The 16,584-nt window shown below is 61.9% G+C and overlaps 1 protein-coding gene across 1 annotated transcript in view; it reads left to right on the forward strand.

Moving 5' to 3' along the window:
- Positions 1 to 452: 452 nt before the first annotated feature.
- The window catches only part of SHISAL1 (shisa like 1), a 71,426-nt gene continuing 55,294 nt past the window's right edge, over positions 453 to 16,584 (forward strand). The window contains exon 1 of the mRNA XM_055328745.1: positions 453 to 518. The gene's annotated coding sequence lies outside the window, so the exon portion shown is untranslated. The remainder of the gene's footprint in view (positions 519 to 16,584) is intronic.

Below are 16,584 nucleotides of genomic sequence, written 5' to 3' on the forward strand. Positions count from 1 at the left end.
GGACGGCGGGGAGCGCGGCGGGAGGGGGCAGCAGAGGGCGCGGAGCGGCGCAAAGAGTGAAGTGGCGGCGGCGGGCGCGGGGCCGGCGGGCATGAGCGCGGCGGCGGCGGCGGCGGCGGCGGCGGCGGGCGCGGCGCGGGGCGCGGGGCCGGCGGGCGGGCGGCAGGCGCGGGCCGCCCAGTAGCCGCGGGGTCCGGCGGGCGGGCGGCGGGCGGGGGGCGGGGCGGGGGCGCCGGCCGGAGTCCAGCCGCAGCCCCAGCCCCAGCCCCAGCCCCAGCCCCAGCCCCAGCCCCGCGGCCGCGCCGCGCCCCGCGCGCCCAGGAGCCCCGAGCCCCGAGCCCCCGGCCGCCGAGTCCCCGCAGCCCCCGGGGCCGGGACAACTGTTGCGGCGGCGGCGGCGGCGGCGGCGGCGGGGGGGCTCCGGGGGCGTGGGCGGCCCCGCGCCCCGGCAGGCGGCTCACCCCGCGGGCGCCGGCTCCCGGCGGCGGAGCGAGGAGCGAGCGCGCGGCGGGCACGAGGTGAGCGGCGCCCCGGGCGGGCGGGCCGGGCGGGGGAGGGGCGCGGCGGGCCGGGTCCGCGCCCCGGGCACAGGGGCCGGGCGGGGCTCCGGCGGGGGAGGGGCCGGCGGCGGGGGCGCGGGGGCAGGGGTGCGGGCGCGCGGGCCGGGAGCGGTGGGCGCGCCGGGAGAGGCGCGCTCGGTGCCGGGGGTCCGGCGGGCCTCGGAGCGGGGCCGGGGCCGCCCGGCGGAGAGTCGGGGGCGGGAGCCGGGGGAGGGGGGGTCGCGGGCGCCCCGGCTCCTCCTCGAGGTCGGGCTCGCTGAACCCCGGGGAGGAGGGAGCACGGGGCGCGGGTGCGAGGAGCGGTCCGGAGCGCGTCGTGCCGGGTCGCGGCAGTTGGGGCCAGGACGCGCGCCCGAGCTGGGCACCGCGTCCCGGAGCGCAGAGCCGGGAGCCCCGAGCGCGCCGGACAGAGTTCCGGAGGCACGCGGGGCACCCGGCCGGTTCCGGGGCCCCCGCGGGGCGGCGCGGGCCCCCGGGAAGACCTCTCCAAGAGCGCGCCCCTGGCTCCCCGCCTGCCGCGTGGCCCCGCTGGAGCCGCCGCCGCTTCCCGGGGCCCGAGTCCGTATTGATCCCGCGCCTGGGGCCGGGCGGCCGGGCGGCGGCCTCCGAAGCTCATTAGCGCCAGCGGTTGCCATGGCAACGGGACCCCAAGCCTCTTCAGGTTATATTTATTCTAATTATTATTATCATTATTAGTATTAGTATTTGTTAGTCAGCCAGAGGAAGAAGAATGGAGGAGGAAATGCCAGCGCGTCCTGGCGCCTCCAGCTGTCCTCTCTTTGGAGAAAGAGCCAGTGCCGGCGGGTGGGCCAGGCCCGCTGGGTGGCTGTGCGCCGCGGGGGGGGGGAGGGGGCGGTGGGGCCGGTGGGGCCGGTGGGGCCAGGGACGGCGAGTTACATAATCTGCCGTGGGAGTCTGTCTGTGTACCTCTGTGTGTCCCCCCTGCCTCTCTGGGCCTCTCTGATCCCTGCGCTTAGTGACTGCTCCTGCCCCAGGAACCCCAGACCTGGATGGGAGGAGCAGAAAGTGCCTTGCACCCGGAATCATAGCGGGTGGCCTGGAGCCCTGCTCTTCCCTGGCTAGGGTGACCTTGGGGGGGGGTGCTTGACCCCTCAGAGCCTCTGTTTCCCCATCTGTAGAGTGGCACGGGAGCCTTTGCCACCTCTGAAGGTTGCACTGAGAAGGCCCTGTCTGTTCTGATGGTGTGCTGTTGGCTGTGTGACCCCAGGTGGCTTCCTGTCCTTCTCTGGGCCTCAGTCCCCTCGTCCATAGAATGAGGGCCTTGACACCCCCCCCACCCCCCCACCCCCCGTGTAGCTAGGATGGCTTTAGTCACTGGTGTCTTGTGAACCTCCCGCTGAGCTGTGATTGAAATGTTGTTGAGCCAGCAAGCTAGGCCCCATTTGGAGCCAGACTTGGGGGGAGGGTTCCCCTCCATCATCCCTTGTTTCTTCACCTGTCAGTTGGTCTGACCGTGACCAGGAAGCGTGTGGCCCAGTGGAACATTGCACCGACAGGCAGTCTTCGGGATATGGTTGGAAATGGCTTTTGAACCAGAATGAGAATAAACCCTGGGTCCCTGGTGCCAGCTCAGGACAAGCCCCATGCTGATCAGGGTTGTCCAGAATTGTGGGGTCCCCTCCCCCTAGCCCCTGAATCTGTCACTGCTCAGGGTAGGACACCTCCCTGCAAGCAATCCATCTCTCCAGGGAGGCCGTTTGCCACGCCCGGCCTGACCTGCGTTTGAGGTTTGGAGCGGGAGGTGGCCAGAAAGTTCTCCGTTGGCCAGGTGGCTCCTGTTGGCCAGGTGGCTCCTGTGCGTACACGGCGGGGGTGGGGTGGGGGGTGGGGTGGGGGGGCTCAAGGTGAAAGCCCCGGGTAGGGGGTTTGCCAATTTCTTTAATGTCACTGTCACGCTGAGTTCCTGGCTCTGTCTCAGGCATCTGGGAGCAACGGGACTGGGACTGTCGGGGAGGTGAGGAGAAGCCGTTTGGCTTGGAGCTGCGGGTATATGTGTGTGAGAGAGAGTGTGTAAATGTGTGCGAGAATGTGAACATGTGAGAGTGTGTGCTGTGAAAGTTTGTAGCAGCCGTGGCGTGTGTGCAGACGTTGTGGCGTGAATGTGTGAGTGTGAGCATCTGTGGTGTGTGTGTCCATGTATTTGTGCGAGGGTGAGTGTGTGTCCCACCCCCAATCCTGGGCCACCCAGCCTGAAGCCTGTCCAATGGATGGGAGGGGTGGGGGCAGGGCCAGTGCTGCTCAGACTTTGGCAGGTGAGAAAAGAGGGGGAGGGAGGCCTGCGCCCCCCCAGACCCGGAGAGCCACTCCCCGGTCCTCCCATCGTCCATCCACTCATTGCTTCACGCAGACCGCCCAGCGAGCCCCCGTGGCTGCTGCGGAAGGGCATCAGCTCTGCCCTTGGCAGCTCTTGAGGACACAGTCCCTGAGGAGCTAAGGGGTTAGGGCCCCGCCTGGGGGCAGCCCAGGTGGTGGGGGCGCAGGTGGGGAGCACCTGCCCCAGAGACCCGGGGCAGGAGGGCTGCCAGGGGAGCCTGGTCCAGAAGGCAGGCCTGAATCAGCCAGAAGGGAGGAGCAGAAGGTGTTCTGGACAGAGACCCTCGGTGGGCGATGATGCAGATTGGGGGGCGGGGAGGGCTGCAGGACGAGGGAGACAGGCGGCAGATGGTGCAGCCATGTGGGCCAGGCGCCAGGGAGCTGGACGCCCCCCCCCCTGCCCCCGGCGTGCGGGAGGGTTCAGAGGCAGGGGTGGGGCAGCGAGGAGGGGAGGGTGGGTAGGTTTGGAGCTGGGACACTTGTGCGGTTCCTGGGTGGGGGCAGGGGGGAGCCTGGGGTTGGGATGGTTAGAGGGAAGGGTAGTTTGGGAGGACAAGATGGGTCTGGTTTCCAGCCCTCTAGGACAGTGGCCCTCCCGCTTCCGGCCACACTGCTGAGAGGAGTGCCCGGGGCCAGGGGCTTCTGAGGGAGGGAGGGAGGCAAGTGGACACCAGATCGGCTGCTTCCGCTGTCTGCGTGTAACACACGACTTTGCTGACACGTGCGCAGGGTGGCACCTCCGCGGCAGTGGGCCGGCACCTGTAGCGGGAGCAGAAGGCCTACTACGTGCCAGGCGTTGCGCTGAGCGGGCTCCGAGCCCCAGCGCCCCCTTTGATCCTCACGCCATCTGTGTGGACTGGTCACTACGGATGTGGCTGTGCAGACAAAACCTCGGAAGGGTCCAGAATAACCCAGCTGGGATCCTGCTCACAACGGCTCCACTACTCCTCCCGGAGCCCGGCCCTGGCCCCACAGCAGTCCTTCGAGCCGCTGCCAGTCAGGGCCTCTGGAGTCTCATTTCCGAGACATCGTTCTGTTTACTCTGCTCTGGACCGAGCCGGAGCGTGGCCCCATCCTATGCTCAGATGGCAGCCGTCACCTCCCTTCTCGGGGACATGCTCCCTCTATTCACTCGGCCCCTGTTGGTTTGCTTCTCCCCAGCTGAGTCACACCACAGATTCACGTTGATCCTAGGGTGAACTGAGAGCCCCATCCCCAGCTCCCCGCAAAAAGTGGCTTTTTCCCAGCCCAGCTGCTCTTTCTAGAAGTTACTGAAATAATAGTCAACTTCTAAGAACAGGAGGGCCTTGAGTCCTAAACACTCTTCTGTAGGGTGGAGTCCTGAACACCTGGAGCTAGCAAAAGCAAGGAGGGTGACCAGAGGCCTGGGCCACACCTTCCCGGGGACCGCAGGTGCCCCCCTACTCTGTTGGTTTTGGTCTCACTCTGCACAAAGCAAGGCAGGAAGAAAATCCCATCTCCTCCTCTCTCCATCCCTCTCTTTTTTTCCCTCCTGACTTCCTTCCTCCAGCTCACACATTCCTTGACCCCTTCTCTGTGTGTGATACCCACCCCCCACCCCCACCAGGAATATAGAAAAGATCCCAAGGCCCCTCAGTCCTGTCCCCATGGAGTCCCTGCCTAGAGATGACCAGGGGTCAGTTTGTGTGGCGACTGAAATGGATAATTCTCTGGGACCATGGCTGCTTTGGCTCCCCTGATCCTATTAACATACACCCCCACGTGTCAGCTAGGCCCACTTGTGACAGGCCCCTCCGTCCTCTTCCCCTTGACTGTGACCAGGTTGGAAATGTTCTGGAAAGCCTTCTCTGGGCCTCCTGACTTTGCCACTCCCTGGCCTGTCACTCGCCCTCTGAGTCTCTGTCTTCCCAGTCAGCGATGCAGGACACGAAGGTTGCAGGACGCGAAGGTTGTCGGCGGGGGGGGGACGGACTGGTAGGGTCTTGGGTATGGGAGCCCCCATTCTCCATAGCCTAAAGTTGGGGGAATCAGACAAAGACGGGGACCCCAGCACATGTGGGGCCCATGTGCCACACTAAGTAGAGGGGCAGCCCGAGGAGCTGCTGCTGTGGGTCCCGAGAGGGAGCTGGCAACGTGCCCGCGTACCCGGTTACAGACGGGGACACTGAGTCCAGAGCCCATGGTCACAGTGAACGGGCGTCCTTGAAGGCCAGGGATGTTCAGAACATGATGCAGACTTGGTAGGTGTTTTTCAGAGCCCCCCCCCCCAGGCTGCCTGGGATGGGGGATCGGCAGGCGGCATTTTTACTCCCTTTAGAAAAAAGGCTCCAGACACCCCACCCCCCAGCCCCACCGGGCCCCATGGCCACTGGAGCAGAAAAGCAGGAGCCAGAGGAAATGCAAATGCCTTCCATCCCGGATTTCCGGACCTGGGCCCTGAATGGAGCCTTTGCTTTGCAGGTTGCCAGCCTGCCCCCTCCCCGCCCCCCGCTGGGGCAAGCTCCCATCACCGTCCATCTGTCCCCACGCACGCGTACCTCGGCAGATGCGTGCAGACTCGCATTGAGAAATTAAGAAATAATGCATGAGTTTCCCAAATTACACCCATTTAACACTGAATTAAGTTCTGGAAGCTCTTAACAGAGCCCTGGGAGGGAAAATTTTTTTTTTTCACACTTCCCTGGAAAATGAGACAAACCGTGATCTTTTCAAACCCAGCTACATAATCTGATTATTCCTGGCTGGCAGGCGTCAGGGAAGTGCCCGGCGGAGGGCAGAGATGGCTCGGCCACCGCCGCGGGATCTGCACGGGTAAAGTTTGCCTCCTGCGCCAGATTCGAGGCTCCTCGGTGCCCGATGGGCTCCGAATAAAGTGCCGCTTTCTCGGATACGGGCACAAATTAAAAATAAAGGCAAATTCCTTCCATTATCCAGCGTGAGAATTTCCTCCGCGGCTCCCCGAGCTAGTTACGAAAACGAGGGTGATTTGCTTTCACTTCGGGCTCCTTTTCTTTTCGGGGAGAATCTTCCGCATGCAGCTGGATTTGTAGACACACAGCAAATGCGTTTAGCTGCATCCATTCCGCGTTCCCGGAGCACCTACCCTGTGTGCCCCCGGACACGGTGCCAGGCCCCGGGGACCAGAGACCATGAAAACGGGCCCCTGGTGGGTTCGGGAGTGTTTGTTGGGGGCAGCACGGAATAAAACAGGCATCTGCGAGGTCCCGCCCTGCCTGAGCTGGCAAGGAGGGCTCCCTGGAGGAGGTAGCTTTTGGCTTGGGTCTTAAAGGGTTTGTAGGAGCGTGCCTGGCCCAGAAGCGGGCAGAGGGCATTTCAGAAAGAGGAACAGCCTGATGCGAGTCTCTCACAGCCTTGGGCTCCCAGTGGCATCTTCCAATTTTCACGTTGGCAGATTGCCCCTTCGTATGCATTACCTTCCGGCACCCTCGGGAAACCCCAAGGCCAACCTCTGAGTCTCCCGCTCCCTAAGGAGAATGAAGCCCAGAGAGGAAGCAGGTGCTTAGAGTCACAACCAGAGAAGGCTCTGGAGCTCAAGGTTTTGGGTGGGTCCCGTGGGCTCTGTGGGGTAGGGGAGTAAGTCTAAGCCACCAAAAATGGAAATCCTAAACATGAAATCATAGAACCACAGACATTAATACCAGGGTCTAGAGAGTCCCCTTCCTCCTTCCCCCTGAACCCTGTTCCTCCTCCGCCTGGAGCAGAGGCTGGGCTTCAGGACATGGGGCCCGGGATGCCTGTGCTAGAGGCTGCCAGCACCGAACCTCAATCCCTACATCCAGAAAATGGGGGCAGACAGCCTCTCTGCCCGTTGGCAGGAAGCCAGGTGTTGTCACTGAGCCCCAGAGGCCCGGCCTCGAGGGTCCAGCATGCCCCCAGGGGCTGGTTTCTGCGGCCTCTGCTGTTGCAGCGTTTCCAGTTCTGGGAGCAGGTAGGGAATGTGGCATCATCTAGGGTATGACTGCCTGGAATCTGATCCCTGGGATCCCGGGGCCTTTGGGGAATGAGCTGAGCCTCTGAGCTGAGGCCCATCGTCAGGGCAACAGCGGGGCTGGAGGGAGGCTCCTGGCCCAGATGGCTGGAAAGCGGGTGCTGGGGCTCCATCTGCCACCCTGGCCTCTGTTTCCTCATCTGCAAAAAGGGGTTATGGTGGGAACCAGATAAGATTTGCAGAGGTGCTTCGTGAGCACGGAGCGTGCATCCACAGACACGTGAGCAATCTGTGTTCTCACTTTGTAACGGGGAGCAGGACTGTCCGTGTTGCACTGCTCATACTGCTCCAGCCCTTCCTGCAGCAGCCGCACCTGCCCGTCCCTGAACCTCCGGAGCAGGGGACTCCATGGCAGTGATTGTTGACTGAATGACAAAATGAGTCCAGGGAGCCACCAGACCTGGTGGTGCCCGGCCCGCCCAGGGGGTGTGGGGGCAGCGCAGGGTGGCCCGGGGCCAGCTCCAGCTCATCCTCCTGGGCTCACACCCCAGCTCCAGCATCAGGCCGCTTGTTTCACTCCAAACCTCAGTGTCCTCATTTGCAAAAGTCAGGGTGATAATGTTGATAATAAGAATAATAAGTTACAAGGGTGGCTTTGAGGATTACAGGTAAGAATCATAATGTCCGGGTTCCCGGGTCCATCACAGTGATTGTCCGTGATTCCTTATCCCAGAACTCTGGAGGGACCATCCGGGCTCCAATCCCAGTGTCCCTCCCTGCTGGCTGTGCGGTGACCTTGGCAAGTTACGTGACCTCTCTGAGCCTCAGTGTCCTCCTCTGAAGATGGGGATAGCACTCACCTCACAGGGTTCTCTCAAGAACTGAGTAAGTCCAAGGACCATGCTTGGTGCAGAGGCTGACGCGTAGTTAAGTGCTCAGTAAACGTTACTGTCATTACCACCACCGTTCCACTTAATGACAGAGACACCCAGGAGGCACGGTTGCAGTGGTGCTTCTCTCTGTCCTCCAAGGGTGGAGACCACGTCACTCCTGAGTTAGTGCTGTGACCCGGGCCTCACTCAGGTGTGCCTGGACAGGATGGACAGATGGGCGGGCCGATGGATGGATGGATGGATGGATGGATGGATGGATGAGTGAAGGGAAACATTAAGTGAGGGAGGAGGACAGCCGTGAGGACACGTCACAAGCCTAGGATTAGGGCAGCTGGGGAGGGGCTTCCCTTTGAGGGCCTTGAGCAATGAGGTGGGATGAGTTTTATAGGCATCTCTCTTCTCTGCACAAATGTCTCTTGTCCCCCGCTCCAGGGCACCGGGCATGGGGGCCCAGGCCACCTGGTGCCCCTAACAGTTTGACTGTGAGCTGGACAGAGCTGAGTTCAGGCCTTTGCACCGAAGAGTCCCAGGGCAGCTCTGAACCTCCACTCGCTCCTCCACAATAGGGCCGAGTGCTGCCTGCCTTTGGGGGGATGGTGATGCGCAGAGATAACGTGTTTGAGCGTAGTTTGTAATCTGTGAAGCTACGCTGGAAGTCGGAGGAGGTGTTTGGACTCCATACGGTGGGGGACAGGTTGCACGGGAGGCTTTGGAGCAGGGGTGGCACGCTGCAGGCAGAGATTTCAGAACACCAGCTTGCGAGCCATCTGAGTGCTTCCAGACGGGGCCCAAAGCACGGGGTCAGGGAAGGGGCAGGACCAGGGCGCCGCCAACCCAGGGCAGAATTAGGCCTGCCGACCCTGGGCGCCAGAGCACCGGATCCCAGGCCGGCGGGAGCCCCGACCTGCTGGGGAGACCCATGAGACGCCCCCCAGCCCCCGCGCTGGGTGCCCTCTAGACCCCACCCGGTTTCATCCCCGGAACATTCCGTGAGCAAGGACAGGTTACCACTCCCACCCGAGAAGTGACTTCCCTGCGAGCACACAGCTGCTAAGTAGCAAAGCCAGGACTCAGATCTGGCAGTGTGGACTCTCCCCCGCGGTGGGAGGCTGGCTATGCGCAGCAGTCAGGAGGGGTGTGGGAGAGGGGGCCACAGTCCTGGGCACCCCCTCAGCAGTGTGTGGCCTTGCCAAGCTGCCTCCCCTCTGTCTCAGTATCCTCCTCTGTGAGATGGGGTCCACAGCAGGGCCTCGAGGGGCCGGGCAGAGTGTTCCAGAAGCCAGCCCCTGACACGTTGCACTCATCTGTCACCATCATGGAGCTCATTCTCTTTGGAGGAGAGAGATGCAGGGGAGCGAGACCCTGGGGAAGGGGTGGGGTCTGGGTGGGCTTGTTCTGGGGTTGCCCCAGCATCATCTGGGCCCAGAGATGAGGGCAGTGGGGTCTTTAATATCTGGCACCTGCTTTCCGCAGCCACCCATGGCCTCCTCAAAGGAGTCGGGTGTCAGATAGGGGTGTGCAAACCATCTGCTTGGGTGCATGTGGCTTGTGGTCTGCAGGAAGATTGGGCACAGTCGCCTATCCTGCCCAGGGTCTGAGCCCCGCTCGGTAAGGGACCGAGCCAACGTGGGTGATGACAGAGGTTGGAGCAGCAGTTTTGCATGGAAAAAGGGGTCGGAGCAGCAAGGAGGCCTTCCCAGAGGAGGTGGCACCCCAGGAGGTGGAGTATGAGATGACCAGGTCAATGAGTGAGGGCTGGAGGGGCATCGAGGCAGAAGGGACGTTGCACATGGGGCGCAGAAAGGGAGTTGGCAAACTTTGGGCACATGGGCTGAGCCGTCCCGGGTGTTGGTGGAAGCAGAGCAGGTGAGGCTGTAGCATTCGTGGTGGGCTGACCTCCAAGGTCTCTGCAAGTTAAGGAGCTGTGGTCATAGGGATAATGTTAAGGAGTGTTTGTCCTTTGCCGTGGTCACCAGAGATCATGATGGCCCTTTACAGTTGCTTGCGTTGCGGCTCAGCTCAGCACCCGGTGTACTTTGCTGAGGAAGGCAGGTTGCAGCCTCCAGCTCCGTCCAGGCCTCCAGGCTCCCATGTGGCCCCCTTGCCTGGAACACCCCCTCCCCCAGCCCAGGTCAGTTCTTCCTGGGCAAGCAAAGCCTTCTCTTCCAGGGACAGGACATCTCCAGGGGGTCCTGGACCTGAGCTCAACCTGGGAGCACAGACCCCCAGCCGGGGTGAGCCCCAGGCTGTCTCCCGCGGCCCCACAGGCCTGCAGGTGGGACATCCCAGCCCGGTCACCCGGGGCAGGGGGCGAGGGCCTCCTGGCAGATTTCTGGGCAGGGTGAGGGAAAGATTAGGAGACTTTTCTCCTGAAATTCAAACAATTGGACAATCTGTTCTGGATCGATTTAGAAGCAGTGAAGTGGGAAAAAAAATCAGAAAATATAGTGTGAAAGCTATTTTCAATCTCTTTCAGTTGGGAAGAGGAATGAGCAGTTTATTTGTGGACTGTCCAAGGCCATGGCCGAGGCCTCTTACCTCCTCGCTGCCCCTCCACCACGGGAACCCCCAATCCCCCCACTCGCTGCCTCCTCCTCCCCCATCTCCTCCATGCCGTGCCTGGGGCAGGGCTGGGCAGCCAGGGCAGGGTCTCAGGGGGGCATCAGCCCCGGCTCCAGCCTCCGCCAGGGCCGCAGGCGTGGACATCGGCAAGATGCACAGCCCGGCTGGGTCCGTCCTGTGCAGACAGCGGGTGGGGATGCGTGGATGGGGCCCCCCTGCCTGCGCCGGACCCAGGCCTCTGCTCTGCGTGCCGAGGACAGGCATCTGCCTGGGTCTAATTCCTGAGTCCTTGAGGGCTGAGAGTCAGGGGTGGCACCTAGTAGGTGCTCAGTGAAAATTTCCAGGCTGAATGGTGGATGGGAGGGAGAGAAGCGAGAACAAAACTGCGGGTTCGGATGAGGGGACCTGCTTGCAGTCCCCTGTGTCAGTTAGTGGTGGTGGTGGCATTGGAACGGGACCTGTCATCCCAACGCCTGGATGTCCCCCACCCACACTCCACCCCTACCGGGAGCTAGGTCTGAGGCTCTTGGCTGGGGAGGGGGGTGCTCCCACCAAAGACCCCCTCCTTTCCCAGGCATGGCCTATCCCACTCGTCCTGACACAACCAAATGCAGATTTCGTTTTCACAGCTTGAGCCAAATGCCGATTGTTTTAAAATAAGCTTGTGGAGTGTGAGGCCAGACTAGCGTAGAGGGGAGGGGCAGGAGTGCAGATTCCTCCTCCCCAGCTTCCCAGGGTGACTGGGCCCAGGAGGATGGGCCCCCCCGGGGGCTGTGGGGAGCTGACTTCTGGGGACAGAGGGAGTTCAGTCAGGGGCCACGTCTGCCGGGAAGTCCTGAGTGTGGGCGGAGGGCTGGCTGGGTGGGAAATGGGACCAGCTTATTCCAAAAATGGTCTCTCCTCTGCTTTCCCCCAGGCCTTGGGAGAAGGGGGGAATTCCCTGTGGTTTCGCTTCAGGAGCGTGGCAGGTCCCTCCCACCACCACTTCCTACCAATTGCCCAAGGCCAAGAGCCAGAGGCCCAGAAGGAACCTCGACTGGGAAACCAGTCGGCTTGGGGCCAGTAGCTCAGCAGTGCTGGGGCCTTGGCCTGGTGACAACCTCTCAGTCTTACTTTTCTTGTCTGCAAACTGGGAGCAGTAGCCACACGCCCTCCCACCCTATGTGAGGACTAAAGGAGAAAAATATTCGTCAAATGCCCATCCCAGGGCTGGACACGTAGTAGGTGCTCAGGAAACAGTCTCTCTCTCCTGTCTCCACTGTACAGAGGACCAGGTCTTGTATGCACTCTGAGTCTTGTTTGGGTTCTGCTTCCAGAGCCTGGAGCTGCGGGCTCTCATCCAAGGAAGGACGGTGGGGGGGGGGGTGCGAGGGGGTGAAATGCATGGCACAGAGCCCCGTGAGCCCCAGGATGTTTCGGCGTCCACCCTTAGCCATGCCCTGGGGGGCTAACCAGGTGTGGCCAACGTGGCATTGTTGGAGGGAGCCCTGTGCTGAGAATCTGGAAATCCTGGTGCCAGTCCCAGGTGGGCTTCGTGTGAGCTATGTACCCCCCCTCCAGTGACAGCCTCTCTGAGCCTCCGTGTCCGTATCTGAGGCTAATAGCCTCCTGCTGGAACACTTCTAGGGGTCACATGCAGCTCACCTAAGAGAACACGGAGTGACTCGAAGCCAGTCCCGAGCCCCAGTGAAGGAAGGGCCGAGAAGGGAAGAAGCCCTGTTTATTGACCATCCGCCAGCTCCGTCCTGGGTTGACAGGTACCCCCTCATTTAATCCCCTAGGACTCCCCTGTGAGGCTGGGATGCGCACCCCACTTCGCGGGCAGGACGGAGGCCCAGACAGGCTAGGTCGTGTGTCCGGAGTCATAGGACAACCGTGTGCCCTCCCCCTGGCTGGCCTGCTCCCCATCCTCCCTGCGCCTGCCCTCTGCCAGCCTCGGCCCCCTCGCACCTGCCTCCTCCTGGACTTCCACCCTCCCCACCCCAGTTCCGACGGGGTTTCCTGCTGACAGAGCTCTTTCATAAATGCTTTTTGATGTTACCTCTCCATTCCCCAGAAATTTCTGAGCCCACACTCCCCAAAGCGGCACACTAATTAGACCTCCGTAATACTGTTTACCTAGATGTCAACCTATGCTGTGAAATTGAGCAATTTTCTTCCCGTTATGAGCGATGTTCAGTTTTGAAAAGCAGGAAGCCTGCTGTGGTGGGCTGGGACGGTCCTTTGGGCCCACAGAGACCCTCCCAGGGCCAGGCCCTGCCACCCGGTAGACCGGGATGGATCTCTGGGTTGGGGTGTTTGGGGGGGGTGTAGGCCTCATGGCCTGACGTAGGCCTGATGGTCGTTGGACCAGGATGGACCTCCGGGTTGGGGTGGTGGGGTGGGGGTTTAGGCCTCATGGCCTGATGTAGGCCTGATGGTCGGGCCCTCCCGCCGGCAGGGGCCTGTGCTCCACCCCTCACCCCCTGCTCCCTCTCAAGCATTTCTGGTGTCAAGATGACCAGAGAGCCCACCTGGGGGGTGTCCAAGGGCTCCAGCTGCTTGGTGGAGACAAGCTTCTTAGGGATTCTTTTGTTTCTGGAGTGCAAACTCAGAAGAATGGCTCTCTGGTTTGGATTTGGGGAGGAAGTGAGGGCTGGTCCTGGCTGTGCTGGGGAGGAGCCCCCAGGCTGGGAAGAGCAGGGAGGCAGACAGGAAGGGAAGAGCACCAGAGGCGGCTCCTGACCAGACACCTGATGGTGCCTGGACATGGAGGCCTCAGGCCGGAGAGCTGGCTTCCCTCCAGATCCCCTGAGACCATGTGGTACTGCCGTTCCTCTGGACAGGGTGAGGCCTGGGGAAGTGTGTCCGAAGCGAGGGTCTCCTCTCTTTCCTGGAACCCCCAACTCTCACACCAGTCTCGTGGCTGACCACTCGCTCAGCCATGGGAGGGGGCAGCAAAGCCCAGGGTGGGGACCCCAGGGCAGGGCCCTGCCGAGGAGTTCAGCTTGAGGTGCCAGGGGCCCCAGGAGCGGAGATGAGCAGGAGGAGGGCTGCGGGGGTGAGCAAAGGTTCGTAAGCGCTCAGGGAAGGTGGCCAGGAGCTGCTTCCTGGCTCCTCTGGAAGCGTCCTGTTTCCCCCGGCTGCCTGGCCGTCGCCACCAGGGAGCCCTCTTGGGTGTGGAGGGTCCCAGGTGAGGCCGGGCTCGGCTCACTAGGGGCCAGAGTGGACTAGGGACCCAGGACAGCTAACCTGGGGTGGCAGCAGATGCTTTGGAGAGGGGCGTCAGGGCCCAGCTTGGCTTTTGGCAGCTGTTGGCTCACTTCCCGCTCAGCAGCTTTGGTGCCAATTATGGGGAGTGTGGGCGGGAGGCTCGTTAACCCCCAGAAGGGGAGTGGGTCGGGGGTGATTCAGGTGGACGTGGCCCCTGCAGGCCAGTGGGGGTGGGGGTTAGGAGTGCCAGGTCCAGCAGGGGAGCCAGCTCTCACGCATGGTCCCTGTGCTCTCCTTTATGGCCCTATTTGCATAATTTTGAAGTTGATTGGCCTAAAGGCAACTTCGCTTAATCACAGCTGACAAGTCTCTGGTTGCAACAGCAGCTGCTGCCAATTAGCCGCGTTGGTGCTGTGGTTTGTTATAACTGGCCCTCCCCCCCTCCCCTCCCCACCCCGGCTCATCAGACCCAAAGGGACTGGCCGGCCTGGTGGCTGCCTGGACAACCTGCCTGGACAACCGCTCTGCGGCCGGGGCTTCACAACCTTGCAGGCGCCAGGACCGGCTAGCAGGCCCCAGGACTGGTTAGCAGGCACTGACTAGCAGGCCCTGGGACCAGTTAGCGGGCCCTAGGACTGGTTAGCAGGCACTGACTAGTAGGCCCTGGGACTGGTTAGCAGGCATTGGTTAGCAGGTACTGGTTAGCAGGCCCTGGGACTGGTTAGGAGGCACCGGTTAGCAGGCCCTGGGACTGGTTAGTAGGCACTGGTTAGCAGAGACCAGGACTAGTAGCAGGCCCTGGTTAGCAGGCCCTGGGACCGGTTAGCAGGTGCCGGGACCAGTTAGCAGGCACCGGGACCGGTTAGCGGCACTGGGTAGCAGGAGCCAGCACCGATTAGCAGGCGCAGCCCCTGATTCGGCAGGTGGGGCAGCCCGGGAGCCTGTGTTTCCAACCAGCTCCCAGGAGGTGCCCTGGATGCTGTCCGTGGACTGCCCAGTGGGCATCCAGGCTCCCGTGCAGGGGTTCACAGGCTGGGCTGCCTGTTTCTGTTAATAAAGTTTTTTGGAACACCGCCTCACCCATGTGCTTAGCGTGTACGGCCGCTTTCTTGCTACGAAGGTAGGGCCATGGCAACAAGACCTAGTGGCTCGAAAGCCAATGATAGGGACTGTCTGGCCCTTTCTAGAAAACGTCTCCTGACCTCTGACTAGCCCAGCGGTCCTTATTCTTGAGCTTGTGTCAGAGTCCCCTGAAAAGCCGACGTAAAGATACAGATTGTGAGATCCTGCATTCCTAGCCAGCTTTCACGTCGAGCGCCAGGTCCACACCCCGGCACCCTGGTCTAGCCACCTCTTACAACATTCTGTACACGTCTTGTCCTACCCTGAACACCATCCCCATTAGACAGAAGAAGACACTGATGGTCTGAGAGGCCCCTTGATTGTCCAAGGTCCTGAGCTGATAAGCGCTGGCTCTTCCCTGCGCATACTCTACCCTTGATGCAGGTACCTCACCCCAGGGTGAACACACCCCGGTACAACAGTTGCTTAGCTTGGTCTGTTTCGAATCCGGGTTCCACACTGGGGCCTACGATTAGTGTCAGCAACACCTGAGCGAGGCACAGAGTGTCATCATCCCCCTCGGGTGAGGGGAGCGCCATCAGGGAAGGTCGCGGTGTCAAGGGCACGGCCCAGAGCACCTGGCACTTAGTGAGGGCTTTGTCGTCTGTCCTCCCCCCACGTCTGCAGAACGGCTGGCAGTTTGTGGTGCGTTCGGTCACCGACATCCGTTTGGTGTCATTTCCCTACCTGGGACAGAGCCCACCCATCCTGCCATCCCTGAATCACCTGGTGTCACTGTGAATGATCAAGGGCATCTTGTGTACAGCATGCTCCTCATCTCCCACATCCCCCCAGATCTGGAGAGGGGAGAGGCAGGGCACCCGCCTCCCGGGGAAGAAACTGAACTCGCAGGGGCAGGTGAGCCACCCAGGCAGATACGAGGCAGCATTGGGCTTCTGTGTCTGGTTAGGTCGGGTGGGTCTCCTATCCCGAGGATTAAATAAATACCACCCCCAACCCCGCCAGGCCGGGTCGGGCACCTCCCCACGGCCCCTGGTTACCCCGTGATGCCATGGTCACCCTGGGGACCACTGTCCCCCCAGGCCCGTGGCTGGAGAAAGGGAACCCAGGCCAGTCTGAACTTCATGATAAGCAGAACCCCCCGTTCTTTAGGGGGTGAGGAAGGGGGTTAATCTCCGGCCCAGCTCGGACAGGCTGGGTGCCAGGGATAGAGTGGAGGGAGAGGGAGCTGGCCTCCTTTATGGCCCGGCTCGAAGTGCTTTCAACCTCCCGCCTGTCCACCCAGCTCCCTGGAATGGCCTGTGTGCACACCCAGCTGGCCAGATGGAGGACTGAGTGGGCAGACTCAGGGGCCCCCCCGCCGGGTCACACTGGCCCCTGTGTGAGCAGGGGTCCCTCCCTCCCTCCCTCCCCCATTGAATGCAGCCCTAAGAATGCCCAGAAGGGCTGCGCACACAGTAGGTGCTCAAGTGGCTCCCCCCACCCCACTTCCCTTGCTTTTTGCCCTTTGCTCTCTCAGTCCCTTCCCCACCCAAGAGTGTAGCACCCCTCGTTTATGGTGGGCCTTATAAATCGTAGGAGTGAGCCCGTCAGCACCCCATCTATGCCCGGAGCACCCACCACTGTCCTGATAGGTAAACAGGGCCTCCTCCCCCACCTCGGCCTCCCCTCCCCCTTCTCCCAGGGCACCTGCCTCATCCTCCCCTGGCTCTGCTCCACCTCTCCGCCTTTCCCCGAGTTGTGCTCAATGCTGGCGCGCTCCATCCCCGAGGCCCACCCTCTCCTGGTCTGGGTAAGGCCCAGCGACCTCAGCTCTCAGCTGCCCTGGGGTGCCCCCAACCCAGACCAGGTCAGGGCCCTCCTATTGGCTCCACTGCCCTGGGTCGCACAAGTGGGTATCTGGCTGGTTTCTGAGGGTGGGGCGGGTCTGTTCAGCTCACTGCGATGTCCGCTGTCCCCAGCCCAGCGCCCGGTGTCCCACCTTGCAGGGAATGAATGAACAAATACATTCAGGCGTGCCTCCCTGGTC

The sequence above is a fragment of the Nyctereutes procyonoides genome, unplaced genomic scaffold (assembly GCF_905146905.1).
Source record: "Nyctereutes procyonoides isolate TBG_1078 unplaced genomic scaffold, NYPRO_anot_genome, whole genome shotgun sequence".
NCBI classification, from domain to species: domain Eukaryota; kingdom Metazoa; phylum Chordata; class Mammalia; order Carnivora; family Canidae; genus Nyctereutes; species Nyctereutes procyonoides.